Genomic DNA, 27,612 nt, shown 5'->3' with positions numbered 1-27,612 from the left:
CCCTGTCTTTCTTACCACTCATCTGTGTCTCTTCGCTGACATGAGGGGTTGCTACACTCTGCAGTCTCCCGGCATTTAAAGTCTGCTACCAGCAGAGCACGTTCTGGACTTCACAGCGCCCAGCAAAGTACTAGCCTGCGCCCTCCCCCTACTACCGGAAAAACCTTTTGCATAAGTGTGAACAAAATGCCACGAACCACCCCAGATGGGACTCAAACCCACAATCCCTGGCTTAGGAGGCCAGTGCCTTATCCATTAGGCCACTGGGGCCACTCGACAGAGAAGGGGAAAGTTCTTTCTTTTCCTCTTCTCTCACTGGAGTCACGGGTACTGGCCCACTGAAAAGGGCAAGTTGGCTCACGTCCAAAGCTGCAGTGTCCCAGCACACGCGGGCAAAAGGCACCTGCTTGCACTCGGCTGGACACTTCCGCTTTATGGGACACACGATGGAAAGTGGACTCAATTCCCAGACCTAACTCTTACCTGTTTGGTATTCTGACGCTCGATTGTAAAATATGGCCAGCTGGTAAAAATGACAAAGGGCACTCCAGCGCTGGTCCTTTGGCTGCAGGCGGCGTGTCAGCGGCCTAAAACAGCAAGAAATAGCGAGAGAAATAAAGTGAGAAGCAAGCACCTTTTCAATTGGGCTCTCGGGTCTATGGGACTGGCGTGCAGCCTCTTGATCACAAGCGCAGGTCCAGCGTGAAAGGGCGTGGGAGAGGAGTCACTCTGCTATTAATACCTGGTTGGCCAATCCTCATTGCAATGGATGGCCATCTGCAGCTTTACTTGTAGCTCCACTGAAGGTATTTTGTTTTGGGCAAAGGGGTGAGATTGTGATTTCCTCTGCGGCATTTGAAGAGAAAGGGCTTTATGCACTACAGGTCCCTGGACAGCCTAGCAAGTGTGAGCCGGAGACTGTGCTTCAGCTCTGAAGCAGTGTATCGAGAGCCTTCAAGAGGAGGGGAATTAGCTCAGATGGTAGAGCGCTCGCTTAGCATGCGAGAGGTAGCGGGATCGATGCCCGCATTCTCCAGCAAGACACTTTTTCTTCATTTTCACTATTTTATTCAAAACTCACCAATCGTCGCAAATAAAGTCATGTGCTCGCTTCTGTTTTTTTTACTATCATCCTAAAAGTCTTCCGTCCACTTTCTGCTATCCCAAAGATTCATCCGCGCGAGGGCCGGCAAGAGGCGTGATACTGTGCAACAGGCGCATTGCATGGCATTGGTGACATATTCAGGAAATTCCACTTTGATGCCACCCAGGGCTGTTAACCTTTTATTTCATTTCAATACGATGCTTCGAATAATTGGTTCAAAGTGCGCAGCCTTTGCTCTTTTATTTCGTTTTCATCGGAGCAGGTCGGAGCTGGCAGAAGAGTGAGCCCTGTCTGCAGGAGCTCTGATTCCAGAAAGCATATTTTCCCTGTCTTTCTTACCACTCATCTGTGTCTCTTCGCTGACATGAGGGGTTGCTACACTCTGCAGTCTCCCGGCATTTAAAGTCTGCTACCAGCAGAGCACGTTCTGGACTTCACAGCGCCCAGCAAAGTACTAGCCTGCGCCCACCCCCTACTACCGCAAAAACCTTTTTCATGCTTTGGCAGAAGTGTGAACAAAATGCCACGAACCACCCCAGATGGGACTCGAACCCACAATCCTTGGCTGAGGAGGCCAGTGCCTTATCCATTAGGCCACTGGGGCCACTCGACAGAGAAGGGGAAAGTTCTTTCTTTTCCTCTTCTCTCACTGGAGTCACGGGTACTGGCCCACTGAAAAGGGCAAGTTGGCTCACGTCCAAAGCTGCAGTGTCCCAGCACACGCGGGCAAAAGGCACCTGCTTGCACTCGGCTGGACACTTCCGCTTTATGGGACACACGATGGAAAGTGGACTCAATTCCCAGACCTAACTCTTACCTGTTTGGTATTCTGACGCTCGATTGTAAAATATGGCCAGCTGGTAAAAATGACAAAGGGCACTCCAGCGCTGGTCCTTTGGCTGCAGGCGGCGTGTCAGCGGACTAAAACAGCAAGAAATAGCGAGAGAAATAAAGTGAGAAGCAAGCACCTTTTCAATTGGGCTCTCGGGTCTATGGGACTGGCGTGCAGCCTCTTGATCACAAGCGCAGGTCCAGCGTGAAAGGGCGTGGCAGTGGAGTCACTCTGCTATTAATACCTGGTTGGCCAATCCTCATTGCAATGGATGGCCATCTGCAGCTTTACTTGTAGCTCCACTGAAGGTATTTTATTTTGGGCAAAGGGGTGAGATTGTGATTTCCTCTGCGGCAGATGAAGAGAAAGGGCTTTATGCACTACAGGTCCCTGGACAGCCAAGCAAGTGTGAGCCGGAGACTGTGCTTCAGCTCTGAAGCAGTGTATCGAGAGCCTTCGAGGAGGAGGGGAATTAGCTCAGATGGTAGAGCGCTCGCTTAGCATGCGAGAGGTAGCGGGATCGATGCCCGCATTCTCCAGCAAGACACTTTTTCTTCATTTTCACTATTTTATTCAAAACTCACCAATCGTCGCAAATAAAGTCATGTGCTCGCTTCTGTTTTTTTTACTATCATCCTAAAAGTCTTCCGTCCACTTTCTGCTATCCCAAAGAGTCATCCGCGCGAGGGCCGGCAACAGGCGTGATACTGTGCAACAGGCGCATTGCATGGCATTGGTGACATATTCAGGAAATTCCACTTTGATGCCACCCAGGGCTGTTAACCTTTTATTTCATTTCAATACGATGCTTAGAATAATTGGTTCAAAGTGCGCAGCCTTTGCTCTTTTATTTCGTTTTCATCGGAGCAGGTCGGAGCTGGCAGAAGAGTGAGCCCTGTCTGCAGGAGCTCAGATTCCAGAAAGCATATTTTCCCTGTCTTTCTTACCACTCATCTGTGTCTCTTCGCTGACATGAGGGGTTGCTACACTCTGCAGTCTCCCGGCATTTAAAGTCTGCTACCAGCAGAGCACGTTCTGGACTTCACAGCGCCCAGCAAAGTCCAGAGCCTGCGCCCTCCCCCTACTACCGCAAAAACCTTTTGCATAAGTGTGAACAAAATGCCACGAACCACCCCAGATGGGGCTCGAACCCACAATCCCTGGCTTAGGAGGCCAGTGCCTTATCCATTAGGCCACTGGGGCCACTCGACAGAGAAGGGGAAAGTTCTTTCTTTTCCTCTTCTCTCACTGGAGTCACGGGTACTGGCCCACTGAAAAGGGCAAGTTGGCTCACGTCCAAAGCTGCAGTGTCCCAGCACACGCGGGCAAAAGGCACCTGCTTGCACTCGGCTGGACACTTCCGCTTTATGGGACACACGATGGAAAGTGGACTCAATTCCCAGACCTAACTCTTACCTGTTTGGTATTCTGACGCTCGATTGTAAAATATGGCCAGCTGGTAAAAATGACAAAGGGCACTCCAGCGCTGGTCCTTTGGCTGCAGGCGGCGTGTCAGCGGCCTAAAACAGCAAGAAATAGCGAGAGAAATAAAGTGAGAAGCAAGCACCTTTTCAATTGGGCTCTCGGGTCTATGGGACTGGCGTGCAGCCTCTTGATCACAAGCGCAGGTCCAGCGTGAAAGGGCGTGGCAGTGGAGTCACTCTGCTATTAATACCTGGTTGGCCAATCCTCGTTGCAATGGATGGCCATCTGCAGCTTTACTTGTAGCTCCACTGAAGGTATTTTGTTTTGGGCAAAGGGGTGAGATTGTGATTTCCCCTGCGGCAGATGAAGAGAAAGGGCTTTATGCACTACAGGTCCCTGGACAGCCAAGCAAGTGTGAGCCGGAGACTGTGCTTCAGCTCTGAAGCAGTGTATCGAGAGCCTTCGAGGAGGAGGGGAATTAGCTCAGATGGTAGAGCGCTCGCTTAGCATGCGAGAGGTAGCGGGATCGATGCCCGCATTCTCCAGCAAGACGCTTTTTCTTCATTTTCACTATTTTATTCAAAACTCGCCAATCGTCGCAAATAAAGTCATGTGCTCGCTTCTGTTTTTTTTACTATCATCCTAAAAGTCTTCCGTCCACTTTCTGCTATCCCAAAGAGTCATCCGCGCGAGGGCCGGCAACAGGCGTGATACTGTGCAACAGGCGCATTGCATGGCATTGGTGACATATTCAGGAAATTCCACTTTGATGCCACCCAGGGCTGTTAACCTTTTATTTCATTTCAATACGATGCTTAGAATAATTGGTTCAAAGTGCGCAGCCTTTGCTCTTTTATTTCGTTTTCATCGGAGCAGGTCGGAGCTGGCAGAAGAGTGAGCCCTGTCTGCAGGAGCTCTGATTCCAGAAAGCATATTTTCCCTGTCTTTCTTACCACTCATCTGTGTCTCTTCGCTGACATGAGGGGTTGCTACACTCTGCAGTCTCCCGGCATTTAAAGTCTGCTACCAGCAGAGCACGTTCTGGACTTCACAGCGCCCAGCAAAGTACTAGCCTGCGCCCTCCCCCTACTACCGCAAAAACCTTTTGCATAAGTGTGAACAAAATGCCACGAACCACCCCAGATGGGACTCGAACCCACAATCCCTGGCTTAGGAGGCCAGTGCCTTATCCATTAGGCCACTGGGGCCACTCGACAGAGAAGGGGAAAGTTCTTTCTTTTCCTCTTCTCTCACTGGAGTCACGGGTACTGGCCCACTGAAAAGGGCAAGTTGGCTCACGTCCAAAGCTGCAGTGTCCCAGCACACGCGGGCAAAAGGCACCTGCTTGCACTCGGCTGGACACTTCCGCTTTATGGGACACACGATGGAAAGTGGACTCAATTCCCAGACCTAACTCTTACCTGTTTGGTATTCTGACGCTCGATTGTAAAATATGGCCAGCTGGTAAAAATGACAAAGGGCACTCCAGCGCTGGTCCTTTGGCTGCAGGCGGCGTGTCAGCGGCCTAAAACAGCAAGAAATAGCGAGAGAAATAAAGTGAGAAGCAAGCACCTTTTCAATTGGGCTCTCGGGTCTATGGGACTGGCGTGCAGCCTCTTGATCACAAGCGCAGGTCCAGCGTGAAAGGGCGTGGCAGTGGAGTCACTCTGCTATTAATACCTGGTTGGCCAATCCTCGTTGCAATGGATGGCCATCTGCAGCTTTACTTGTAGCTCCACTGAAGGTATTTTGTTTTGGGCAAAGGGGTGAGATTGTGATTTCCCCTGTGGCAGATGAAGAGAAAGGGCTTTATGCACTACAGGTCCCTGGACAGCCAAGCAAGTGTGAGCCGGAGACTGTGCTTCAGCTCTGAAGCAGTGTATCGAGAGCCTTCGAGGAGGAGGGGAATTAGCTCAGATGGTAGAGCGCTCGCTTAGCATGCGAGAGGTAGCGGGATCGATGCCCGCATTCTCCAGCAAGACGCTTTTTCTTCATTTTCACTATTTTATTCAAAACTCGCCAATCGTCGCAAATAAAGTCATGTGCTCGCTTCTGTTTTTTTTACTATCATCCTAAAAGTCTTCCGTCCACTTTCTGCTATCCCAAAGAGTCATCCGCGCGAGGGCCGGCAACAGGCGTGATACTGTGCAACAGGCGCATTGCATGGCATTGGTGACATATTCAGGAAATTCCACTTTGATGCCACCCAGGGCTGTTAACCTTTTATTTCATTTCAATACGATGCTTAGAATAATTGGTTCAAAGTGCGCAGCCTTTGCTCTTTTATTTCGTTTTCATCGGAGCAGGTCGGAGCTGGCAGAAGAGTGAGCCCTGTCTGCAGGAGCTCTGATTCCAGAAAGCATATTTTCCCTGTCTTTCTTACCACTCATCTGTGTCTCTTCGCTGACATGAGGGGTTGCTACACTCTGCAGTCTCCCGGCATTTAAAGTCTGCTACCAGCAGAGCACGTTCTGGACTTCACAGCGCCCAGCAAAGTACTAGCCTGCGCCCACCCCCTACTACCGCAAAAACCTTTTGCATAAGTGTGAACAAAATGCCACGAACCACCCCAGATGGGACTCGAACCCACAATCCCTGGCTTAGAAGGCCAGTGCCTTATCCATTAGGCCACTGGGGCAACTCGACAGAGAAGGGGAAAGTTCTTTCTTTTCCTCTTCTCTCACTGGAGTCACGGGTACTGGCCCACTGAAAAGGGCAAGTTGGCTCACGTCCAAAGCTGCAGTGTCCCAGCACACGCGGGCAAAAGGCACCTGCTTGCACTCGGCTGGACACTTCCGCTTTATGGGACACACGATGGAAAGTGGACTCAATTCCCAGACCTAACTCTTACCTGTTTGGTATTCTGACGCTCGATTGTAAAATATGGCCAGCTGGTAAAAATGACAAAGGGCACTCCAGCGCTGGTCCTTTGGCTGCAGGCGGCGTGTCAGCGGCCTAAAACAGCAAGAAATAGCGAGAGAAATAAAGTGAGAAGCAAGCACCTTTTCAATTGGGCTCTCGGGTCTATGGGACTGGCGTGCAGCCTCTTGATCACAAGCGCAGGTCCAGCGTGAAAGGGCGTGGCAGTGGAGTCACTCTGCTATTAATACCTGGTTGGCCAATCCTCGTTGCAATGGATGGCCATCTGCAGCTTTACTTGTAGCTCCACTGAAGGTATTTTGTTTTGGGCAAAGGGGTGAGATTGTGATTTCCCCTGCGGCAGATGAAGAGAAAGGGCTTTATGCACTACAGGTCCCTGGACAGCCAAGCAAGTGTGAGCCGGAGACTGTGCTTCAGCTCTGAAGCAGTGTATCGAGAGCCTTCGAGGAGGAGGGGAATTAGCTCAGATGGTAGAGCGCTCGCTTAGCATGCGAGAGGTAGCAGGATCGATGCCCGCATTCTCCAGCAAGACGCTTTTTCTTCATTTTCACTATTTTATTCAAAACTCGCCAATCGTCGCAAATAAAGTCATGTGCTCGCTTCTGGTTTTTTTACTATCATCCTAAAAGTCTTCCGTCCACTTTCTGCTATCCCAAAGAGTCATCCGCGCGAGGGCCGGCAACAGGCGTGATACTGTGCAACAGGCTCATTGCATGGCATTGGTGACATATTCAGGAAATTCCACTTTGATGCCACCCAGGGCTGTTAACCTTTTATTTCATTTCAATACGATGCTTAGAATAATTGGTTCAAAGTGCGCAGCCTTTGCTCTTTTATTTCGTTTTCATCGGAGCAGGTCGGAGCTGGCAGAAGAGTGAGCCCTGTCTGCAGGAGCTCTGATTCCAGAAAGCATATTTTCCCTGTCTTTCTTACCACTCATCTGTGTCTCTTCGCTGACATGAGGGGTTGCTACACTCTGCAGTCTCCCGGCATTTAAAGTCTGCTACCAGCAGAGCACGTTCTGGACTTCACAGCGCCCAGCAAAGTACTAGCCTGCGCCCTCCCCCTACTACCGCAAAAACCTTTTGCATAAGTGTGAACAAAATGCCACGAACCACCCCAGATGGGACTCGAACCCACAATCCCTGGCTTAGGAGGCCAGTGCCTTATCCATTAGGCCACTGGGGCCACTCGACAGAGAAGGGGAAGTTCTTTCTTTTCCTCTTCTCTCACTGGAGTCACGGGTACTGGCCCACTGAAAAGGGCAAGTTGGCTCACGTCCAAAGCTGCAGTGTCCCAGCACACGCGGGCAAAAGGCACCTGCTTGCACTCGGCTGGACACTTCCGCTTTATGGGACACACGATGGAAAGTGGACTCAATTCCCAGACCTAACTCTTACCTGTTTGGTATTCTGACGCTCGATTGTAAAATATGGCCAGCTGGTAAAAATGACAAAGGGCACTCCAGCGCTGGTCCTTTGGCTGCAGGCGGCGTGTCAGCGGCCTAAAACAGCAAGAAATAGCGAGAGAAATAAAGTGAGAAGCAAGCACCTTTTCAATTGGGCTCTCGGGTCTATGGGACTGGCGTGCAGCCTCTTGATCACAAGCGCAGGTCCAGCGTGAAAGGGCGTGGGAGAGGAGTCACTCTGCTATTAATACCTGGTTGGCCAATCCTCATTGCAATGGATGGCCATCTGCAGCTTTACTTGTAGCTCCACTGAAGGTATTTTGTTTTGGGCAAAGGGGTGAGATTGTGATTTCCTCTGCGGCATTTGAAGAGAAAGGGCTTTATGCACTACAGGTCCCTGGACAGCCAAGCAAGTGTGAGCCGGAGACTGTGCTTCAGCTCTGAAGCAGTGTATCGAGAGCCTTCAAGAGGAGGGGAATTAGCTCAGATGGTAGAGCGCTCGCTTAGCATGCGAGAGGTAGCGGGATCGATGCCCGCATTCTCCAGCAAGACACTTTTTCTTCATTTTCACTATTTTATTCAAAACTCACCAATCGTCGCAAATAAAGTCATGTGCTCGCTTCTGTTTTTTTTACTATCATCCTAAAAGTCTTCCGTCCACTTTCTGCTATCCCAAAGAGTCATCCGCGCGAGGGCCGGCAAGAGGCGTGATACTGTGCAACAGGCGCATTGCATGGCATTGGTGACATATTCAGGAAATTCCACTTTGATGCCACCCAGGGCTGTTAACCTTTTATTTCATTTCAATACGATGCTTCGAATAATTGGTTCAAAGTGCGCAGCCTTTGCTCTTTTATTTCGTTTTCATCGGAGCAGGTCGGAGCTGGCAGAAGAGTGAGCCCTGTCTGCAGGAGCTCTGATTCCAGAAAGCATATTTTCCCTGTCTTTCTTACCACTCATCTGTGTCTCTTCGCTGACATGAGGGGTTGCTACACTCTGCAGTCTCCCGGCATTTAAAGTCTGCTACCAGCAGAGCACGTTCTGGACTTCACAGCGCCCAGCAAAGTCCAGAGCCTGCGCCCTCCCCCTACTACCGCAAAAACCTTTTGCATAAGTGTGAACAAAATGCCACGAACCACCCCAGATGGGGCTCGAACCCACAATCCCTGGCTTAGGAGGCCAGTGCCTTATCCATTAGGCCACTGGGGCCACTCGACAGAGAAGGGGAAAGTTCTTTCTTTTCCTCTTCTCTCACTGGAGTCACGGGTACTGGCCCACTGAAAAGGGCAAGTTGGCTCACGTCCAAAGCTGCAGTGTCCCAGCACACGCGGGCAAAAGGCACCTGCTTGCACTCGGCTGGACACTTCCGCTTTATGGGACACACGATGGAAAGTGGACTCAATTCCCAGACCTAACTCTTACCTGTTTGGTATTCTGACGCTCGATTGTAAAATATGGCCAGCTGGTAAAAATGACAAAGGGCACTCCAGCGCTGGTCCTTTGGCTGCAGGCGGCGTGTCAGCGGCCTAAAACAGCAAGAAATAGCGAGAGAAATAAAGTGAGAAGCAAGCACCTTTTCAATTGGGCTCTCGGGTCTATGGGACTGGCGTGCAGCCTCTTGATCACAAGCACAGGTCCAGCGTGAAAGGGCGTGGGAGTGGAGTCACTCTGCTATTAATACCTGGTTGGCCAATCCTCATTGCAATGGATGGCCATCTGCAGCTTTACTTGTAGCTCCACTGAAGGTATTTTGTTTTGGGCAAAGGGGTGAGATTGTGATTTCCTCTGCGGCAGATGAAGAGAAAGGGCTTTATGCACTACAGGTCCCTGGACAGCCAAGCAAGTGTGAGCCGGAGACTGTGCTTCAGCTCTGAAGCAGTGTATCGAGAGCCTTCGAGGAGAAGGGGAATTAGCTCAGATGGTAGAGCGCTCGCTTAGCATGCGAGAGGTAGCGGGATCGATGCCCGCATTCTCCAGCAAGACACTTTTTCTTCATTTTCACTATTTTATTCAAAACTCACCAATCGTCGCAAATAAAGTCATGTGCTCGCTTCTGTTTTTTTTACTATCATCCTAAAAGTCTTCCGTCCACTTTCTGCTATCCCAAAGAGTCATCCGCGCGAGGGCCGGCAACAGGCGTGATACTGTGCAACAGGCGCATTGCATGGCATTGGTGACATATTCAGGAAATTCCACTTTGATGCCACCCAGGGCTGTTAACCTTTTATTTCATTTCAATACGATGCTTCGAATAATTGGTTCAAAGTGCGCAGCCTTTGCTCTTTTATTTCGTTTTCATCGGAGCAGGTCGGAGCTGGCAGAAGAGTGAGCCCTGTCTGCAGGAGCTCTGATTCCAGAAAGCATATTTTCCCTGTCTTTCTTACCACTCATCTGTGTCTCTTCGCTGACATGAGGGGTTGCTACACTCTGCAGTCTCCCGGCATTTAAAGTCTGCTACCAGCAGAGCACGTTCTGGACTTCACAGCGCCCAGCAAAGTACTAGCCTGCGCCCTCCCCCTACTACCGCAAAAACCTTTTGCATAAGTGTGAACAAAATGCCACGAACCACCCCAGATGGGACTCGAACCCACAATCCCTGGCTTAGGAGGCCAGTGCCTTATCCATTAGGCCACTGGGGCCACTCGACAGAGAAGGGGAAAGTTCTTTCTTTTCCTCTTCTCTCACTGGAGTCACGGGTACTGGCCCACTGAAAAGGGCAAGTTGGCTCACGTCCAAAGCTGCAGTGTCCCAGCACACGCGGGCAAAAGGCACCTGCTTGCACTCGGCTGGACACTTCCGCTTTATGGGACACACGATGGAAAGTGGACTCAATTCCCAGACCTAACTCTTACCTGTTTGGTATTCTGACGCTCGATTGTAAAATATGGCCAGCTGGTAAAAATGACAAAGGGCACTCCAGCGCTGGTCCTTTGGCTGCAGGCGGCGTGTCAGCGGCCTAAAACAGCAAGAAATAGCGAGAGAAATAAAGTGAGAAGCAAGCACCTTTTCAATTGGGCTCTCGGGTCTATGGGACTGGCGTGCAGCCTCTTGATCACAAGCGCAGGTCCAGCGTGAAAGGGCGTGGCAGTGGAGTCACTCTGCTATTAATACCTGGTTGGCCAATCCTCGTTGCAATGGATGGCCATCTGCAGCTTTACTTGTAGCTCCACTGAAGGTATTTTGTTTTGGGCAAAGGGGTGAGATTGTGATTTCCCCTGCGGCAGATGAAGAGAAAGGGCTTTATGCACTACAGGTCCCTGGACAGCCAAGCAAGTGTGAGCCGGAGACTGTGCTTCAGCTCTGAAGCAGTGTATCGAGAGCCTTCGAGGAGGAGGGGAATTAGCTCAGATGGTAGAGCGCTCGCTTAGCATGCGAGAGGTAGCGGGATCGATGCCCGCATTCTCCAGCAAGACGCTTTTTCTTCATTTTCACTATTTTATTCAAAACTCGCCAATCGTCGCAAATAAAGTCATGTGCTCGCTTCTGTTTCTTTTACTATCATCCTAAAAGTCTTCCGTCCACTTTCTGCTATCCCAAAGAGTCATCCGCGCGAGGGCCGGCAACAGGCGTGATACTGTGCAACAGGCGCATTGCATGGCATTGGTGACATATTCAGGAAATTCCACTTTGATGCCACCCAGGGCTGTTAACCTTTTATTTCATTTCAATACGATGCTTAGAATAATTGGTTCAAAGTGCGCAGCCTTTGCTCTTTTATTTCGTTTTCATCGGAGCAGGTCGGAGCTGGCAGAAGAGTGAGCCCTGTCTGCAGGAGCTCTGATTCCAGAAAGCATATTTTCCCTGTCTTTCTTACCACTCATCTGTGTCTCTTCGCTGACATGAGGGGTTGCTACACTCTGCAGTCTCCCGGCATTTAAAGTCTGCTACCAGCAGAGCACGTTCTGGACTTCACAGCGCCCAGCAAAGTACTAGCCTGCGCCCTCCCCCTACTACCGCAAAAACCTTTTGCATAAGTGTGAACAAAATGCCACGAACCACCCCAGATGGGACTCGAACCCACAATCCCTGGCTTAGGAGGCCAGTGCCTTATCCATTAGGCCACTGGGGCCACTCGACAGAGAAGGGGAAAGTTCTTTCTTTTCCTCTTCTCTCACTGGAGTCACGGGTACTGGCCCACTGAAAAGGGCAAGTTGGCTCACGTCCAAAGCTGCAGTGTCCCAGCACACGCGGGCAAAAGGCACCTGCTTGCACTCGGCTGGACACTTCCGCTTTATGGGACACACGATGGAAAGTGGACTCAATTCCCAGACCTAACTCTTACCTGTTTGGTATTCTGACGCTCGATTGTAAAATATGGCCAGCTGGTAAAAATGACAAAGGGCACTCCAGCGCTGGTCCTTTGGCTGCAGGCGGCGTGTCAGCGGCCTAAAACAGCAAGAAATAGCGAGAGAAATAAAGTGAGAAGCAAGCACCTTTTCAATTGGGCTCTCGGGTCTATGGGACTGGCGTGCAGCCTCTTGATCACAAGCGCAGGTCCAGCGTGAAAGGGCGTGGCAGTGGAGTCACTCTGCTATTAATACCTGGTTGGCCAATCCTCGTTGCAATGGATGGCCATCTGCAGCTTTACTTGTAGCTCCACTGAAGGTATTTTGTTTTGGGCAAAGGGGTGAGATTGTGATTTCCCCTGCGGCAGATGAAGAGAAAGGGCTTTATGCACTACAGGTCCCTGGACAGCCAAGCAAGTGTGAGCCGGAGACTGTGCTTCAGCTCTGAAGCAGTGTATCGAGAGCCTTCGAGGAGGAGGGGAATTAGCTCAGATGGTAGAGCGCTCACTTAGCATGCGAGAGGTAGCGGGATCGATGCCCGCATTCTCCAGCAAGACGCTTTTTCTTCATTTTCACTATTTTATTCAAAACTCGCCAATCGTCGCAAATAAAGTCATGTGCTCGCTTCTGTTTTTTTTACTATCATCCTAAAAGTCTTCCGTCCACTTTCTGCTATCCCAAAGAGTCATCCGCGCGAGGGCCGGCAACAGGCGTGATACTGTGCAACAGGCGCATTGCATGGCATTGGTGACATATTCAGGAAATTCCACTTTGATGCCACCCAGGGCTGTTAACCTTTTATTTCATTTCAATACGATGCTTAGAATAATTGGTTCAAAGTGCGCAGCCTTTGCTCTTTTATTTCGTTTTCATCGGAGCAGGTCGGAGCTGGCAGAAGAGTGAGCCCTGTCTGCAGGAGCTCTGATTCCAGAAAGCATATTTTCCCTGTCTTTCTTACCACTCATCTGTGTCTCTTCGCTGACATGAGGGGTTGCTACACTCTGCAGTCTCCCGGCATTTAAAGTCTGCTACCAGCAGAGCACGTTCTGGACTTCACAGCGCCCAGCAAAGTACTAGCCTGCGCCCACCCCCTACTACCGCAAAAACCTTTTGCATAAGTGTGAACAAAATGCCACGAACCACCCCAGATGGGACTCGAACCCACAATCCCTGGCTTAGAAGGCCAGTGCCTTATCCATTAGGCCACTGGGGCAACTCGACAGAGAAGGGGAAAGTTCTTTCTTTTCCTCTTCTCTCACTGGAGTCACGGGTACTGGCCCACTGAAAAGGGCAAGTTGGCTCACGTCCAAAGCTGCAGTGTCCCAGCACACGCGGGCAAAAGGCACCTGCTTGCACTCGGCTGGACACTTCCGCTTTATGGGACACACGATGGAAAGTGGACTCAATTCCCAGACCTAACTCTTACCTGTTTGGTATTCTGACGCTCGATTGTAAAATATGGCCAGCTGGTAAAAATGACAAAGGGCACTCCAGCGCTGGTCCTTTGGCTGCAGGCGGCGTGTCAGCGGCCTAAAACAGCAAGAAATAGCGAGAGAAATAAAGTGAGAAGCAAGCACCTTTTCAATTGGGCTCTCGGGTCTATGGGACTGGCGTGCAGCCTCTTGATCACAAGCGCAGGTCCAGCGTGAAAGGGCGTGGCAGTGGAGTCACTCTGCTATTAATACCTGGTTGGCCAATCCTCGTTGCAATGGATGGCCATCTGCAGCTTTACTTGTAGCTCCACTGAAGGTATTTTGTTTTGGGCAAAGGGGTGAGATTGTGATTTCCTCTGCGGCAGATGAAGAGAAAGGGCTTTATGCACTACAGGTCCCTGGACAGCCAAGCAAGTGTGAGCCGGAGACTGTGCTTCAGCTCTGAAGCAGTGTATCGAGAGCCTTCGAGGAGGAGGGGAATTAGCTCAGATGGTAGAGCGCTCGCTTAGCATGCGAGAGGTAGCGGGATCGATGCCCGCATTCTCCAGCAAGACGCTTTTTCTTCATTTTCACTATTTTATTCAAAACTCGCCAATCGTCGCAAATAAAGTCATGTGCTCGCTTCTGTTTTTTTTACTATCATCCTAAAAGTCTTCCGTCCACTTTCTGCTATCCCAAAGAGTCATCCGCGCGAGGGCCGGCAACAGGCGTGATACTGTGCAACAGGCGCATTGCATGGCATTGGTGACATATTCAGGAAATTCCACTTTGATGCCACCCAGGGCTGTTAACCTTTTATTTCATTTCAATACGATGCTTAGAATAATTGGTTCAAAGTGCGCAGCCTTTGCTCTTTTATTTCGTTTTCATCGGAGCAGGTCGGAGCTGGCAGAAGAGTGAGCCCTGTCTGCAGGAGCTCTGATTCCAGAAAGCATATTTTCCCTGTCTTTCTTACCACTCATCTGTGTCTCTTCGCTGACATGAGGGGTTGCTACACTCTGCAGTCTCCCGGCATTTAAAGTCTGCTACCAGCAGAGCACGTTCTGGACTTCACAGCGCCCAGCAAAGTACTAGCCTGCGCCCACCCCCTACTACCGCAAAAACCTTTTGCATAAGTGTGAACAAAATGCCACGAACCACCCCAGATGGGACTCGAACCCACAATCCCTGGCTTAGAAGGCCAGTGCCTTATCCATTAGGCCACTGGGGCAACTCGACAGAGAAGGGGAAAGTTCTTTCTTTTCCTCTTCTCTCACTGGAGTCACGGGTACTGGCCCACTGAAAAGGGCAAGTTGGCTCACGTCCAAAGCTGCAGTGTCCCAGCACACGCGGGCAAAAGGCACCTGCTTGCACTCGGCTGGACACTTCCGCTTTATGGGACACACGATGGAAAGTGGACTCAATTCCCAGACCTAACTCTTACCTGTTTGGTATTCTGACGCTCGATTGTAAAATATGGCCAGCTGGTAAAAATGACAAAGGGCACTCCAGCGCTGGTCCTTTGGCTGCAGGCGGCGTGTCAGCGGCCTAAAACAGCAAGAAATAGCGAGAGAAATAAAGTGAGAAGCAAGCACCTTTTCAATTGGGCTCTCGGGTCTATGGGACTGGCGTGCAGCCTCTTGATCACAAGCGCAGGTCCAGCGTGAAAGGGCGTGGCAGTGGAGTCACTCTGCTATTAATACCTGGTTGGCCAATCCTCGTTGCAATGGATGGCCATCTGCAGCTTTACTTGTAGCTCCACTGAAGGTATTTTGTTTTGGGCAAAGGGGTGAGATTGTGATTTCCCCTGCGGCAGATGAAGAGAAAGGGCTTTATGCACTACAGGTCCCTGGACAGCCAAGCAAGTGTGAGCCGGAGACTGTGCTTCAGCTCTGAAGCAGTGTATCGAGAGCCTTCGAGGAGGAGGGGAATTAGCTCAGATGGTAGAGCGCTCGCTTAGCATGCGAGAGGTAGCAGGATCGATGCCCGCATTCTCCAGCAAGACGCTTTTTCTTCATTTTCACTATTTTATTCAAAACTCGCCAATCGTCGCAAATAAAGTCATGTGCTCGCTTCTGGTTTTTTTACTATCATCCTAAAAGTCTTCCGTCCACTTTCTGCTATCCCAAAGAGTCATCCGCGCGAGGGCCGGCAACAGGCGTGATACTGTGCAACAGGCTCATTGCATGGCATTGGTGACATATTCAGGAAATTCCACTTTGATGCCACCCAGGGCTGTTAACCTTTTATTTCATTTCAATACGATGCTTAGAATAATTGGTTCAAAGTGCGCAGCCTTTGCTCTTTTATTTCGTTTTCATCGGAGCAGGTCGGAGCTGGCAGAAGAGTGAGCCCTGTCTGCAGGAGCTCTGATTCCAGAAAGCATATTTTCCCTGTCTTTCTTACCACTCATCTGTGTCTCTTCGCTGACATGAGGGGTTGCTACACTCTGCAGTCTCCCGGCATTTAAAGTCTGCTACCAGCAGAGCACGTTCTGGACTTCACAGCGCCCAGCAAAGTACTAGCCTGCGCCCTCCCCCTACTACCGCAAAAACCTTTTGCATAAGTGTGAACAAAATGCCACGAACCACCCCAGATGGGGCTCGAACCCACAATCCCTGGCTTAGGAGGCCAGTGCCTTATCCATTAGGCCACTGGGGCCACTCGACAGAGAAGGGGAAAGTTCTTTCTTTTCCTCTTCTCTCACTGGAGTCACGGGTACTGGCCCACTGAAAAGGGCAAGTTGGCTCACGTCCAAAGCTGCAGTGTCCCAGCACACGCGGGCAAAAGGCACCTGCTTGCACTCGGCTGGACACTTCCGCTTTATGGGACACACGATGGAAAGTGGACTCAATTCCCAGACCTAACTCTTACCTGTTTGGTATTCTGACGCTCGATTGTAAAATATGGCCAGCTGGTAAAAATGACAAAGGGCACTCCAGCGCTGGTCCTTTGGCTGCAGGCGGCGTGTCAGCGGACTAAAACAGCAAGAAATAGCGAGAGAAATGAAGTGAGAAGCAAGCACCTTTTCAATTGGGCTCTCGGGTCTATGGGACTGGCGTGCAGCCTCTTGATCACAAGCGCAGGTCCAGCGTGAAAGGGCGTGGGAGTGGAGTCACTCTGCTATTAATACCTGGTTGGCCAATCCTCATTGCAATGGATGGCCATCTGCAGCTTTACTTGTAGCTCCACTGAAGGTATTTTGTTTTGGGCAAAGGGGTGAGATTGTGATTTCCTCTGCGGCAGATGAAGAGAAAGGGCTTTATGCACTACAGGTCCCTGGACAGCCAAGCAAGTGTGAGCCGGAGACTGTGCTTCAGCTCTGAAGCAGTGTATCGAGAGCCTTCGAGGAGGAGGGGAATTAGCTCAGATGGTAGAGCGCTCGCTTAGCATGCGAGAGGTAGCGGGATCGATGCCCGCATTCTCCAGCAAGACACTTTTTCTTCATTTTCACTATTTTATTCAAAACTCACCAATCGTCGCAAATAAAGTCATGTGCTCGCTTCTGTTTTTTTTACTATCATCCTAAAAGTCTTCCGTCCACTTTCTGCTATCCCAAAGAGTCATCCGCGCGAGGGCCGGCAACAGGCGTGATACTGTGCAACAGGCGCATTGCATGGCATTGGTGACATATTCAGGAAATTCCACTTTGATGCCACCCAGGGCTGTTGACCTTTTATTTCAGTTCAATACGATGCTTCGAATAATTGGTTCAAAGTGCGCAGCCTTTGCTCTTTTATTTCGTTTTCATCGGAGCAGGTCGGAGCTGGCAGAAGAGTGAGCCCTGTCTGCAGGAGCTCTGATTCCAGAAAGCATATTTTCCCTGTCTTTCTTACCACTCATCTGTGTCTCTTCGCTGACATGAGGGGTTGCTACACTCTGCAGTCTCCCGGCATTTAAAGTCTGCTACCAGCAGAGCACGTTCTGGACTTCACAGCGCCCAGCAAAGTACTAGCCTGCGCCCACCCCCTACTACCGCAAAAACCTTTTGCATAAGTGTGAACAAAATGCCACGAACCTCCCCAGATGGGACTCGAACCCACAATCCCTGGCTTAGGAGGCCAGTGCCTTATCCATTAGGCCACTGGGGCCACTCGACAGAGAAGGGGAAAGTTCTTTCTTTTCCTCTTCTCTCACTGGAGTCACGGGTACTGGCCCACTGAAAAGGGCAAGTTGGCTCACGTCCAAAGCTGCAGTGTCCCAGCACACGCGGGCAAAAGGCACCTGCTTGCACTCGGCTGGACACTTCCGCTTTATGGGACACACGATGGAAAGTGGACTCAATTCCCAGACCTAACTCTTACCTGTTTGGTATTCTGACGCTCGATTGTAAAATATGGCCAGCTGGTAAAAATGACAAAGGGCACTCCAGCGCTGGTCCTTTGGCTGCAGGCGGCGTGTCAGCGGCCTAAAACAGCAAGAAATAGCGAGAGAAATAAAGTGAGAAGCAAGCACCTTTTCAATTGGGCTCTCGGGTCTATGGGACTGGCGTGCAGCCTCTTGATCACAAGCGCAGGTCCAGCGTGAAAGGGCGTGGCAGTGGAGTCACTCTGCTATTAATACCTGGTTGGCCAATCCTCGTTGCAATGGATGGCCATCTGCAGCTTTACTTGTAGCTCCACTGAAGGTATTTTGTTTTGGGCAAAGGGGTGAGATTGTGATTTCCCCTGCGGCAGATGAAGAGAAAGGGCTTTATGCACTACAGGTCCCTGGACAGCCAAGCAAGTGTGAGCCGGAGACTGTGCTTCAGCTCTGAAGCAGTGTATCGAGAGCCTTCGATGAGGAGGGGAATTAGCTCAGATGGTAGAGCGCTCGCTTAGCATGCGAGAGGTAGCGGGATCGATGCCCGCATTCTCCAGCAAGACGCTTTTTCTTCATTTTCACTATTTTATTCAAAACTCGCCAATCGTCGCAAATAAAGTCATGTGCTCGCTTCTGTTTTTTTTACTATCATTCTTAAAGTCTTCCGTCCACTTTCTGCTATCCCAAAGAGTCATCCGCACGAGGGCCGGCAACAGGCGTGATACTGTGCAACAGGCGCATTGCATGGCATTGGTGACATATTCAGGAAATTCCACTTTGATGCCACCCAGGGCTGTTAACCTTTTATTTCAGTTCAATACGATGCTTCGAATAATTGGTTCAAAGTGCGCAGCCTTTGCTCTTTTATTTCGTTTTCATCGGAGCAGGTCGGAGCTGGCAGAAGAGTGAGCCCTGTCTGCAGGAGCTCTGATTCCAGAAAGCATATTTTCCCTGTCTTTCTTACCACTCATCTGTGTCTCTTCGCTGACATGAGGGGTTGCTACACTCTGCAGTCTCCCGGCATTTAAAGTCTGCTACCAGCAGAGCACGTTCTGGACTTCACAGCGCCCAGCAAAGTACTAGCCTGCGCCCTCCCCCTACTACCGCAAAAACCTTTTGCATAAGTGTGAACAAAATGCCACGAACCACCCCAGATGGGGCTCGAACCCACAATCCCTGGCTTAGGAGGCCAGTGCCTTATCCATTAGGCCACTGGGGCCACTCGACAGAGAAGGGGAAAGTTCTTTCTTTTCCTCTTCTCTCACTGGAGTCACGGGTACTGGCCCACTGAAAAGGGCAAGTTGGCTCACGTCCAAAGCTGCAGTGTCCCAGCACACGCGGGCAAAAGGCACCTGCTTGCACTCGGCTGGACACTTCCGCTTTATGGGACACACGATGGAAAGTGGACTCAATTCCCAGACCTAACTCTTACCTGTTTGGTATTCTGACGCTCGATTGTAAAATATGGCCAGCTGGTAAAAATGACAAAGGGCACTCCAGCGCTGGTCCTTTGGCTGCAGGCGGCGTGTCAGCGGCCTAAAACAGCAAGAAATAGCGAGAGAAATAAAGTGAGAAGCAAGCACCTTTTCAATTGGGCTCTCGGGTCTATGGGACTGGCGTGCAGCCTCTTGATCACAAGCGCAGGTCCAGCGTGAAAGGGCGTGGGAGTGGAGTCACTCTGCTATTAATACCTGGTTGGCCAATCCTCATTGCAATGGATGGCCATCTGCAGCTTTACTTGTAGCTCCACTGAAGGTATTTTGTTTTGGGCAAAGGGGTGAGATTGTGATTTCCTCTGCGGCAGATGAAGAGAAAGGGCTTTATGCACTACAGGTCCCTGGACAGCCAAGCAAGTGTGAGCCTGAGACTGTGCTTCAGCTCTGAAGCAGTGTATCGAGAGCCTTCGAGGAGGAGGGGAATTAGCTCAGATGGTAGAGCGCTCGCTTAGCATGCGAGAGGTAGTGGGATCGATGCCCGCATTCTCCAGCAAGACGCTTTTTCTTCATTTTCACTATTTTATTCAAAACTCACCAATCGTCGCAAATAAAGTCATGTGCTCGCTTCTGTTTTTTTTACTATCATCCTAAAAGTCTTCCGTCCACTTTCTGCTATCCCAAAGAGTCATCCGCGCGAGGGCCGGCAAGAGGCGTGATACTGTGCAACAGGCGCATTGCATGGCATTGGTGACATATTCAGGAAATTACACTTTGATGCCACCCAGGGCTGTTAACCTTTTATTTCATTTCAATACGATGCTTCGAATAATTGGTTCAAAGTGCGCAGCCTTTGCTCTTTTATTTCGTTTTCATCGGAGCAGGTCGGAGCTGGCAGAAGAGTGAGCCCTGTCTGCAGGAGCTCTGATTCCAGAAAGCATATTTTCCCTGTCTTTCTTACCACTCATCTGTGTCTCTTCGCTGACATGAGGGGTTGCTACACTCTGCAGTCTCCCGGCATTTAAAGTCTGCTACCAGCAGAGCACGTTCTGGACTTCACAGCGCCCAGCAAAGTACTAGCCTGCGCCCACCCCCTACTACCGCAAAAACCTTTTGCATAAGTGTGAACAAAATGCCACGAACCACCCCAGATGGGACTCGAACCCACAATCCCTGGCTTAGGAGGCCAGTGCCTTATCCATTAGGCCACTGGGGCCACTCGACAGAGAAGGGGAAAGTTCTTTCTTTTCCTCTTCTCTCACTGGAGTCACGGGTACTGGCCCACTGAAAAGGGCAAGTTGGCTCACGTCCAAAGCTGCAGTGTCCCAGCACACGCGGGCAAAAGGCACCTGCTTGCACTCGGCTGGACACTTCCGCTTTATGGGACACACGATGGAAAGTGGACTCAATTCCCAGACCTAACTCTTACCTGTTTGGTATTCTGACGCTCGATTGTAAAATATGGCCAGCTGGTAAAAATGACAAAGGGCACTCCAGCGCTGGTCCTTTGGCTGCAGGCGGCGTGTCAGCGGCCTAAAACAGCAAGAAATAGCGAGAGAAATAAAGTGAGAAGCAAGCACTTTTTCAATTGGGCTCTCGGGTCTATGGGACTGGCGTGCAGCCTCTTGATCACAAGCGCAGGTCCAGCGTGAAAGGGCGTGGCAGTGGAGTCACTCTGCTATTAATACCTGGTTGGCCAATCCTCGTTGCAATGGATGGCCATCTGCAGCTTTACTTGTAGCTCCACTGAAGGTATTTTGTTTTGGGCAAAGGGGTGAGATTGTGATTTCCCCTGCGGCAGATGAAGAGAAAGGGCTTTATGCACTACAGGTCCCTGGACAGCCAAGCAAGTGTGAGCCGGAGACTGTGCTTCAGCTCTGAAGCAGTGTATCGAGAGCCTTCGAGGAGGAGGGGAATTAGCTCAGATGGTAGAGCGCTCGCTTAGCATGCGAGAGGTAGTGGGATCGATGCCCGCATTCTCCAGCAAGACGCTTTTTCTTCATTTTCACTATTTTATTCAAAACTCGCCAATCGTCGCAAATAAAGTCATGTGCTCGCTTCTGTTTTTTTTACTATCATCCTAAAAGTCTTCCGTCCACTTTCTGCTATCCCAAAGAGTCATCCGCGCGAGGGCCGGCAAGAGGCGTGATACTGTGCAACAGGCGCATTGCATGGCATTGGTGACATATTCAGGAAATTCCACTTTGATGCCACCCAGGGCTGTTAACCTTTTATTTCATTTCAATACGATGCTTCGAATAATTGGTTCAAAGTGCGCAGCCTTTGCTCTTTTATTTCGTTTTCATCGGAGCAGGTCGGAGCTGGCAGAAGAGTGAGCCCTGTCTGCAGGAGCTCTGATTCCAGAAAGCATATTTTCCCTGTCTTTCTTACCACTCATCTGTGTCTCTTCGCTGACATGAGGGGTTGCTACACTCTGCAGTCTCCCGGCATTTAAAGTCTGCTACCAGCAGAGCACGTTCTGGACTTCACAGCGCCCAGCAAAGTACTAGCCTGCGCCCACCCCCTACTACCGCAAAAACCTTTTGCATGCTTTGGCAGAAGTGTGAACAAAATGCCACGAACCACCCCAGATGGGACTTGAACCCACAATCCCTGGCTTAGGAGGCCAGTGCCTTATCCATTAGGCCACTGGGGCCACTCGACAGAGAAGGGGAAAGTTCTTTCTTTTCCTCTTCTCTCACTGGAGTCACGGGTACTGGCCCACTGAAAAGGGCAAGTTGGCTCACGTCCAAAGCTGCAGTGTCCCAGCACACGCGGGCAAAAGGCACCTGCTTGCACTCGGCTGGACACTTCCGCTTTATGGGACACACGATGGAAAGTGGACTCAATTCCCAGACCTAACTCTTACCTGTTTGGTATTCTGACGCTCGATTGTAAAATATGGCCAGCTGGTAAAAATGACAAAGGGCACTCCAGCGCTGGTCCTTTGGCTGCAGGCGGCGTGTCAGCGGCCTAAAACAGCAAGAAATAGCGAGAGAAATAAAGTGAGAAGCAAGCACCTTTTCAATTGGGCTCTCGGGTCTATGGGACTGGCGTGCAGCCTCTTGATCACAAGCGCAGGTCCAGCGTGAAAGGGCGTGGCAGTGGAGTCACTCTGCTATTAATACCTGGTTGGCCAATCCTCGTTGCAATGGATGGCCATCTGCAGCTTTACTTGTAGCTCCACTGAAGGTATTTTGTTTTGGGCAAAGGGGTGAGATTGTGATTTCCCCTGCGGCAGATGAAGAGAAAGGGCTTTATGCACTACAGGTCCCTGGACACCCAAGCAAGTGTGAGCCGGAGACTGTGCTTCAGCTCTGAAGCAGTGTATCGAGAGCCTTCCAGGAGGAGGGGAATTAGCTCAGATGGTAGAGCGCTCGCTTAGCATGCGAGAGGTAGCGGGATCGATGCCCGCATTCTCCAGCAAGACGCTTTTTCTTCATTTTCACTATTTTATTCAAAACACGCCAATCGTCGCAAATAAAGTCATGTGCTCGCTTCTGGTTTTTTTACTATCATCCTAAAAGTCTTCCGTCCACTTTCTGCTATCCCAAAGAGTCATCCGCGCGAGGGCCGGCAACAGGCGTGATACTGTGCAACAGGCTCATTGCATGGCATTGGTGACATATTCAGGAAATTCCACTTTGATGCCACCCAGGGCTGTTAACCTTTTATTTCATTTCAATACGATGCTTAGAATAATTGGTTCAAAGTGCGCAGCCTTTGCTCTTTTATTTCGTTTTCATCGGAGCAGGTCGGAGCTGGCAGAAGAGTGAGCCCTGTCTGCAGGAGCTCTGATTCCAGAAAGCATATTTTCCCTGTCTTTCTTACCACTCATCTGTGTCTCTTCGCTGACATGAGGGGTTGCTACACTCTGCAGTCTCCCGGCATTTAAAGTCTGCTACCAGCAGAGCACGTTCTGGACTTCACAGCGCCCAGCAAAGTACTAGCCTGCGCCCTCCCCCTACTACCGCAAAAACCTTTTGCATAAGTGTGAACAAAATGCCACGAACCACCCCAGATGGGGCTCGAACCCACAATCCCTGGCTTAGGAGGCCAGTGCCTTATCCATTAGGCCACTGGGGCCACTCGACAGAGAAGGGGAAAGTTCTTTCTTTTCCTCTTCTCTCACTGGAGTCACGGGTACTGGCCCACTGAAAAGGGCAAGTTGGCTCACGTCCAAAGCTGCAGTGTCCCAGCACACGCGGGCAAAAGGCACCTGCTTGCACTCGGCTGGACACTTCCGCTTTATGGGACACACGATGGAAAGTGGACTCAATTCCCAGACCTAACTCTTACCTGTTTGGTATTCTGACGCTCGATTGTAAAATATGGCCAGCTGGTAAAAATGACAAAGGGCACTCCAGCGCTGGTCCTTTGGCTGCAGGCGGCGTGTCAGCGGCCTAAAACAGCAAGAAATAGCGAGAGAAATAAAGTGAGAAGCAAGCACCTTTTCAATTGGGCTCTCGGGTCTATGGGACTGGCGTGCAGCCTCTTGATCACAAGCGCAGGTCCAGCGTGAAAGGGCGTGGGAGTGGAGTCACTCTGCTATTAATACCTGGTTGGCCAATCCTCATTGCAATGGATGGCCATCTGCAGCTTTACTTGTAGCTCCACTGAAGGTATTTTGTTTTGGGCAAAGGGGTGAGATTGTGATTTCCTCTGCGGCAGATGAAGAGAAAGGGCTTTATGCACTACAGGTCCCTGGACAGCCAAGCAAGTGTGAGCCGGAGACTGTGCTTCAGCTCTGAAGCAGTGTATCGAGAGCCTTCGAGGAGGAGGGGAATTAGCTCAGATGGTAGAGCGCTCGCTTAGCATGCGAGAGGTAGCGGGATCGATGCCCGCATTCTCCAGCAAGACACTTTTTCTTCATTTTCACTATTTTATTCAAAACTCACCAATCGTCGCAAATAAAGTCATGTGCTCGCTTCTGTTTTTTTTACTATCATCCTAAAAGTCTTCCGTCCACTTTCTGCTATCCCAAAGAGTCATCCGCGCGAGGGCCGGCAACAGGCGTGATACTGTGCAACAGGCGCATTGCATGGCATTGGTGACATATTCAGGAAATTCCACTTTGATGCCACCCAGGGCTGTTGACCTTTTATTTCAGTTCAATACGATGCTTCGAATAATTGGTTCAAAGTGCGCAGCCTTTGCTCTTTTATTTCGTTTTCATCGGAGCAGGTCGGAGCTGGCAGAAGAGTGAGCCCTGTCTGCAGGAGCTCTGATTCCAGAAAGCATATTTTCCCTGTCTTTCTTACCACTCATCTGTGTCTCTTCGCTGACATGAGGGGTTGCTACACTCTGCAGTCTCCCGGCATTTAAAGTCTGCTACCAGCAGAGCACGTTCTGGACTTCACAGCGCCCAGCAAAGTACTAGCCTGCGCCCACCCCCTACTACCGCAAAAACCTTTTGCATAAGTGTGAACAAAATGCCACGAACCTCCCCAGATGGGACTCGAACCCACAATCCCTGGCTTAGGAGGCCAGTGCCTTATCCATTAGGCCACTGGGGCCACTCGACAGAGAAGGGGAAAGTTCTTTCTTTTCCTCTTCTCTCACTGGAGTCACGGGTACTGGCCCACTGAAAAGGGCAAGTTGGCTCACGTCCAAAGCTGCAGTGTCCCAGCACACGCGGGCAAAAGGCACCTGCTTGCACTCGGCTGGACACTTCCGCTTTATGGGACACACGATGGAAAGTGGACTCAATTCCCAGACCTAACTCTTACCTGTTTGGTATTCTGACGCTCGATTGTAAAATATGGCCAGCTGGTAAAAATGACAAAGGGCACTCCAGCGCTGGTCCTTTGGCTGCAGGCGGCGTGTCAGCGGCCTAAAACAGCAAGAAATAGCGAGAGAAATAAAGTGAGAAGCAAGCACCTTTTCAATTGGGCTCTCGGGTCTATGGGACTGGCGTGCAGCCTCTTGATCACAAGCGCAGGTCCAGCGTGAAAGGGCGTGGCAGTGGAGTCACTCTGCTATTAATACCTGGTTGGCCAATCCTCGTTGCAATGGATGGCCATCTGCAGCTTTACTTGTAGCTCCACTGAAGGTATTTTGTTTTGGGCAAAGGGGTGAGATTGTGATTTCCCCTGCAGCAGATGAAGAGAAAGGGCTTTATGCACTACAGGTCCCTGGACAGCCAAGCAAGTGTGAGCCGGAGACTGTGCTTCAGCTCTGAAGCAGTGTATCGAGAGCCTTCGATGAGGAGGGGAATTAGCTCAGATGGTAGAGCGCTCGCTTAGCATGCGAGAGGTAGCGGGATCGATGCCCGCATTCTCCAGCAAGACGCTTTTTCTTCATTTTCACTATTTTATTCAAAACTCGCCAATCGTCGCAAATAAAGTCATGTGCTCGCTTCTGTTTTTTTTACTATCATTCTTAAAGTCTTCCGTCCACTTTCTGCTATCCCAAAGAGTCATCCGCACGAGGGCCGGCAACAGGCGTGATACTGTGCAACAGGCGCATTGCATGGCATTGGTGACATATTCAGGAAATTCCACTTTGATGCCACCCAGGGCTGTTAACCTTTTATTTCAGTTCAATACGATGCTTCGAATAATTGGTTCAAAGTGCGCAGCCTTTGCTCTTTTATTTCGTTTTCATCGGAGCAGGTCGGAGCTGGCAGAAGAGTGAGCCCTGTCTGCAGGAGCTCTGATTCCAGAAAGCATATTTTCCCTGTCTTTCTTACCACTCATCTGTGTCTCTTCGCTGACATGAGGGGTTGCTACACTCTGCAGTCTCCCGGCATTTAAAGTCTGCTACCAGCAGAGCACGTTCTGGACTTCACAGCGCCCAGCAAAGTACTAGCCTGCGCCCTCCCCCTACTACCGCAAAAACCTTTTGCATAAGTGTGAACAAAATGCCACGAACCACCCCAGATGGGGCTCGAACCCACAATCCCTGGCTTAGGAGGCCAGTGCCTTATCCATTAGGCCACTGGGGCCACTCGACAGAGAAGGGGAAAGTTCTTTCTTTTCCTCTTCTCTCACTGGAGTCACGGGTACTGGCCCACTGAAAAGGGCAAGTTGGCTCACGTCCAAAGCTGCAGTGTCCCAGCACACGCGGGCAAAAGGCACCTGCTTGCACTCGGCTGGACACTTCCGCTTTATGGGACACACGATGGAAAGTGGACTCAATTCCCAGACCTAACTCTTACCTGTTTGGTATTCTGACGCTCGATTGTAAAATATGGCCAGCTGGTAAAAATGACAAAGGGCACTCCAGCGCTGGTCCTTTGGCTGCAGGCGGCGTGTCAGCGGCCTAAAACAGCAAGAAATAGCGAGAGAAATAAAGTGAGAAGCAAGCACCTTTTCAATTGGGCTCTCGGGTCTATGGGACTGGCGTGCAGCCTCTTGATCACAAGCGCAGGTCCAGCGTGAAAGGGCGTGGGAGTGGAGTCACTCTGCTATTAATACCTGGTTGGCCAATCCTCATTGCAATGGATGGCCATCTGCAGCTTTACTTGTAGCTCCACTGAAGGTATTTTGTTTTGGGCAAAGGGGTGAGATTGTGATTTCCTCTGCGGCAGATGAAGAGAAAGGGCTTTATGCACTACAGGTCCCTGGACAGCCAAGCAAGTGTGAGCCGGAGACTGTGCTTCAGCTCTGAAGCAGTGTATCGAGAGCCTTCGAGGAGGAGGGGAATTAGCTCAGATGGTAGAGCGCTCGCTTAGCATGCGAGAGGTAGTGGGATCGATGCCCGCATTCTCCAGCAAGACGCTTTTTCTTCATTTTCACTATTTTATTCAAAACTCACCAATCGTCGCAAATAAAGTCATGTGCTCGCTTCTGTTTTTTTTACTATCATCCTAAAAGTCTTCCGTCCACTTTCTGCTATCCCAAAGAGTCATCCGCGCGAGGGCCGGCAAGAGGCGTGATACTGTGCAACAGGCGCATTGCATGGCATTGGTGACATATTCAGGAAATTCCACTTTGATGCCACCCAGGGCTGTTAACCTTTTATTTCATTTCAATACGATGCTTCGAATAATTGGTTCAAAGTGCGCAGCCTTTGCTCTTTTATTTCGTTTTCATCGGAGCAGGTCGGAGCTGGCAGAAGAGTGAGCCCTGTCTGCAGGAGCTCTGATTCCAGAAAGCATATTTTCCCTGTCTTTCTTACCACTCATCTGTGTCTCTTCGCTGACATGAGGGGTTGCTACACTCTGCAGTCTCCCGGCATTTAAAGTCTGCTACCAGCAGAGCACGTTCTGGACTTCACAGCGCCCAGCAAAGTACTAGCCTGCGCCCACCCCCTACTACCGCAAAAACCTTTTGCATAAGTGTGAACAAAATGCCACGAACCACCCCAGATGGGACTCGAACCCACAATCCCTGGCTTAGGAGGCCAGTGCCTTATCCATTAGGCCACTGGGGCCACTCGACAGAGAAGGGGAAAGTTCTTTCTTTTCCTCTTCTCTCACTGGAGTCACGGGTACTGGCCCACTGAAAAGGGCAAGTTGGCTCACGTCCAAAGCTGCAGTGTCCCAGCACACGCGGGCAAAAGGCACCTGCTTGCACTCGGCTGGAC

At 50.6% G+C, this 27,612-nt stretch overlaps 36 non-coding genes across 36 annotated transcripts; 16 read left to right on the top strand and 20 right to left on the bottom strand.

The window, feature by feature from the left end:
• Positions 1–197: 197 nt before the first annotated feature.
• Positions 198–270, bottom strand: TRNAR-CCU (transfer RNA arginine (anticodon CCU)). Its single transcript has one exon. It is a non-coding gene; the product is annotated as a tRNA-Arg (tRNA).
• Positions 271–963: 693 nt separating this feature from the next.
• Positions 964–1,036, top strand: TRNAA-AGC (transfer RNA alanine (anticodon AGC)). Its single transcript has one exon. It is a non-coding gene; the product is annotated as a tRNA-Ala (tRNA).
• A 600-nt stretch (positions 1,037–1,636) lies between these two features.
• On the bottom strand, positions 1,637–1,709 carry TRNAR-CCU (transfer RNA arginine (anticodon CCU)). The gene has a single exon. It is a non-coding gene; the product is annotated as a tRNA-Arg (tRNA).
• A 694-nt stretch (positions 1,710–2,403) lies between these two features.
• Positions 2,404–2,476, top strand: TRNAA-AGC (transfer RNA alanine (anticodon AGC)). Its single transcript has one exon. It is a non-coding gene; the product is annotated as a tRNA-Ala (tRNA).
• A 591-nt stretch (positions 2,477–3,067) lies between these two features.
• TRNAR-CCU (transfer RNA arginine (anticodon CCU)) lies at positions 3,068–3,140 on the bottom strand. The gene has a single exon. It is a non-coding gene; the product is annotated as a tRNA-Arg (tRNA).
• A 694-nt stretch (positions 3,141–3,834) lies between these two features.
• Positions 3,835–3,907, top strand: TRNAA-AGC (transfer RNA alanine (anticodon AGC)). Its single transcript has one exon. It is a non-coding gene; the product is annotated as a tRNA-Ala (tRNA).
• A 590-nt stretch (positions 3,908–4,497) lies between these two features.
• TRNAR-CCU (transfer RNA arginine (anticodon CCU)) lies at positions 4,498–4,570 on the bottom strand. Its single transcript has one exon. It is a non-coding gene; the product is annotated as a tRNA-Arg (tRNA).
• Positions 4,571–5,264: 694 nt separating this feature from the next.
• On the top strand, positions 5,265–5,337 carry TRNAA-AGC (transfer RNA alanine (anticodon AGC)). The gene has a single exon. It is a non-coding gene; the product is annotated as a tRNA-Ala (tRNA).
• Positions 5,338–5,927: 590 nt separating this feature from the next.
• On the bottom strand, positions 5,928–6,000 carry TRNAR-UCU (transfer RNA arginine (anticodon UCU)). The gene has a single exon. It is a non-coding gene; the product is annotated as a tRNA-Arg (tRNA).
• A 1,357-nt stretch (positions 6,001–7,357) lies between these two features.
• On the bottom strand, positions 7,358–7,430 carry TRNAR-CCU (transfer RNA arginine (anticodon CCU)). Its single transcript has one exon. It is a non-coding gene; the product is annotated as a tRNA-Arg (tRNA).
• A 692-nt stretch (positions 7,431–8,122) lies between these two features.
• Positions 8,123–8,195, top strand: TRNAA-AGC (transfer RNA alanine (anticodon AGC)). Its single transcript has one exon. It is a non-coding gene; the product is annotated as a tRNA-Ala (tRNA).
• Positions 8,196–8,786: 591 nt separating this feature from the next.
• TRNAR-CCU (transfer RNA arginine (anticodon CCU)) lies at positions 8,787–8,859 on the bottom strand. The gene has a single exon. It is a non-coding gene; the product is annotated as a tRNA-Arg (tRNA).
• Positions 8,860–9,553: 694 nt separating this feature from the next.
• TRNAA-AGC (transfer RNA alanine (anticodon AGC)) lies at positions 9,554–9,626 on the top strand. The gene has a single exon. It is a non-coding gene; the product is annotated as a tRNA-Ala (tRNA).
• A 590-nt stretch (positions 9,627–10,216) lies between these two features.
• TRNAR-CCU (transfer RNA arginine (anticodon CCU)) lies at positions 10,217–10,289 on the bottom strand. The gene has a single exon. It is a non-coding gene; the product is annotated as a tRNA-Arg (tRNA).
• A 694-nt stretch (positions 10,290–10,983) lies between these two features.
• On the top strand, positions 10,984–11,056 carry TRNAA-AGC (transfer RNA alanine (anticodon AGC)). Its single transcript has one exon. It is a non-coding gene; the product is annotated as a tRNA-Ala (tRNA).
• Positions 11,057–11,646: 590 nt separating this feature from the next.
• TRNAR-CCU (transfer RNA arginine (anticodon CCU)) lies at positions 11,647–11,719 on the bottom strand. Its single transcript has one exon. It is a non-coding gene; the product is annotated as a tRNA-Arg (tRNA).
• A 1,357-nt stretch (positions 11,720–13,076) lies between these two features.
• TRNAR-UCU (transfer RNA arginine (anticodon UCU)) lies at positions 13,077–13,149 on the bottom strand. Its single transcript has one exon. It is a non-coding gene; the product is annotated as a tRNA-Arg (tRNA).
• Positions 13,150–13,843: 694 nt separating this feature from the next.
• On the top strand, positions 13,844–13,916 carry TRNAA-AGC (transfer RNA alanine (anticodon AGC)). Its single transcript has one exon. It is a non-coding gene; the product is annotated as a tRNA-Ala (tRNA).
• Positions 13,917–14,506: 590 nt separating this feature from the next.
• TRNAR-UCU (transfer RNA arginine (anticodon UCU)) lies at positions 14,507–14,579 on the bottom strand. Its single transcript has one exon. It is a non-coding gene; the product is annotated as a tRNA-Arg (tRNA).
• Positions 14,580–15,936: 1,357 nt separating this feature from the next.
• On the bottom strand, positions 15,937–16,009 carry TRNAR-CCU (transfer RNA arginine (anticodon CCU)). The gene has a single exon. It is a non-coding gene; the product is annotated as a tRNA-Arg (tRNA).
• A 694-nt stretch (positions 16,010–16,703) lies between these two features.
• TRNAA-AGC (transfer RNA alanine (anticodon AGC)) lies at positions 16,704–16,776 on the top strand. Its single transcript has one exon. It is a non-coding gene; the product is annotated as a tRNA-Ala (tRNA).
• Positions 16,777–17,366: 590 nt separating this feature from the next.
• Positions 17,367–17,439, bottom strand: TRNAR-CCU (transfer RNA arginine (anticodon CCU)). Its single transcript has one exon. It is a non-coding gene; the product is annotated as a tRNA-Arg (tRNA).
• Positions 17,440–18,133: 694 nt separating this feature from the next.
• Positions 18,134–18,206, top strand: TRNAA-AGC (transfer RNA alanine (anticodon AGC)). Its single transcript has one exon. It is a non-coding gene; the product is annotated as a tRNA-Ala (tRNA).
• Positions 18,207–18,796: 590 nt separating this feature from the next.
• Positions 18,797–18,869, bottom strand: TRNAR-CCU (transfer RNA arginine (anticodon CCU)). Its single transcript has one exon. It is a non-coding gene; the product is annotated as a tRNA-Arg (tRNA).
• Positions 18,870–19,563: 694 nt separating this feature from the next.
• On the top strand, positions 19,564–19,636 carry TRNAA-AGC (transfer RNA alanine (anticodon AGC)). The gene has a single exon. It is a non-coding gene; the product is annotated as a tRNA-Ala (tRNA).
• A 590-nt stretch (positions 19,637–20,226) lies between these two features.
• TRNAR-CCU (transfer RNA arginine (anticodon CCU)) lies at positions 20,227–20,299 on the bottom strand. The gene has a single exon. It is a non-coding gene; the product is annotated as a tRNA-Arg (tRNA).
• A 694-nt stretch (positions 20,300–20,993) lies between these two features.
• On the top strand, positions 20,994–21,066 carry TRNAA-AGC (transfer RNA alanine (anticodon AGC)). The gene has a single exon. It is a non-coding gene; the product is annotated as a tRNA-Ala (tRNA).
• Positions 21,067–21,666: 600 nt separating this feature from the next.
• Positions 21,667–21,739, bottom strand: TRNAR-CCU (transfer RNA arginine (anticodon CCU)). The gene has a single exon. It is a non-coding gene; the product is annotated as a tRNA-Arg (tRNA).
• A 694-nt stretch (positions 21,740–22,433) lies between these two features.
• On the top strand, positions 22,434–22,506 carry TRNAA-AGC (transfer RNA alanine (anticodon AGC)). Its single transcript has one exon. It is a non-coding gene; the product is annotated as a tRNA-Ala (tRNA).
• A 590-nt stretch (positions 22,507–23,096) lies between these two features.
• Positions 23,097–23,169, bottom strand: TRNAR-CCU (transfer RNA arginine (anticodon CCU)). Its single transcript has one exon. It is a non-coding gene; the product is annotated as a tRNA-Arg (tRNA).
• Positions 23,170–23,863: 694 nt separating this feature from the next.
• On the top strand, positions 23,864–23,936 carry TRNAA-AGC (transfer RNA alanine (anticodon AGC)). The gene has a single exon. It is a non-coding gene; the product is annotated as a tRNA-Ala (tRNA).
• Positions 23,937–24,526: 590 nt separating this feature from the next.
• TRNAR-CCU (transfer RNA arginine (anticodon CCU)) lies at positions 24,527–24,599 on the bottom strand. The gene has a single exon. It is a non-coding gene; the product is annotated as a tRNA-Arg (tRNA).
• Positions 24,600–25,293: 694 nt separating this feature from the next.
• TRNAA-AGC (transfer RNA alanine (anticodon AGC)) lies at positions 25,294–25,366 on the top strand. Its single transcript has one exon. It is a non-coding gene; the product is annotated as a tRNA-Ala (tRNA).
• Positions 25,367–25,956: 590 nt separating this feature from the next.
• Positions 25,957–26,029, bottom strand: TRNAR-CCU (transfer RNA arginine (anticodon CCU)). Its single transcript has one exon. It is a non-coding gene; the product is annotated as a tRNA-Arg (tRNA).
• A 694-nt stretch (positions 26,030–26,723) lies between these two features.
• Positions 26,724–26,796, top strand: TRNAA-AGC (transfer RNA alanine (anticodon AGC)). The gene has a single exon. It is a non-coding gene; the product is annotated as a tRNA-Ala (tRNA).
• A 590-nt stretch (positions 26,797–27,386) lies between these two features.
• Positions 27,387–27,459, bottom strand: TRNAR-CCU (transfer RNA arginine (anticodon CCU)). The gene has a single exon. It is a non-coding gene; the product is annotated as a tRNA-Arg (tRNA).
• Between the last annotated feature and the right edge of the window lie 153 nt (positions 27,460–27,612).

This window comes from Ambystoma mexicanum, chromosome 5q (assembly GCF_040938575.1).
Source record: "Ambystoma mexicanum isolate Mex_15411 chromosome 5q, UKY_AmexF1_1, whole genome shotgun sequence".
Classification (NCBI taxonomy): Eukaryota; Metazoa; Chordata; class Amphibia; order Caudata; family Ambystomatidae; genus Ambystoma; species Ambystoma mexicanum.
The sequence above is the reverse complement of the archived record's forward strand: the minus strand, read 5'-3'. Positions and strand labels throughout refer to the sequence as shown.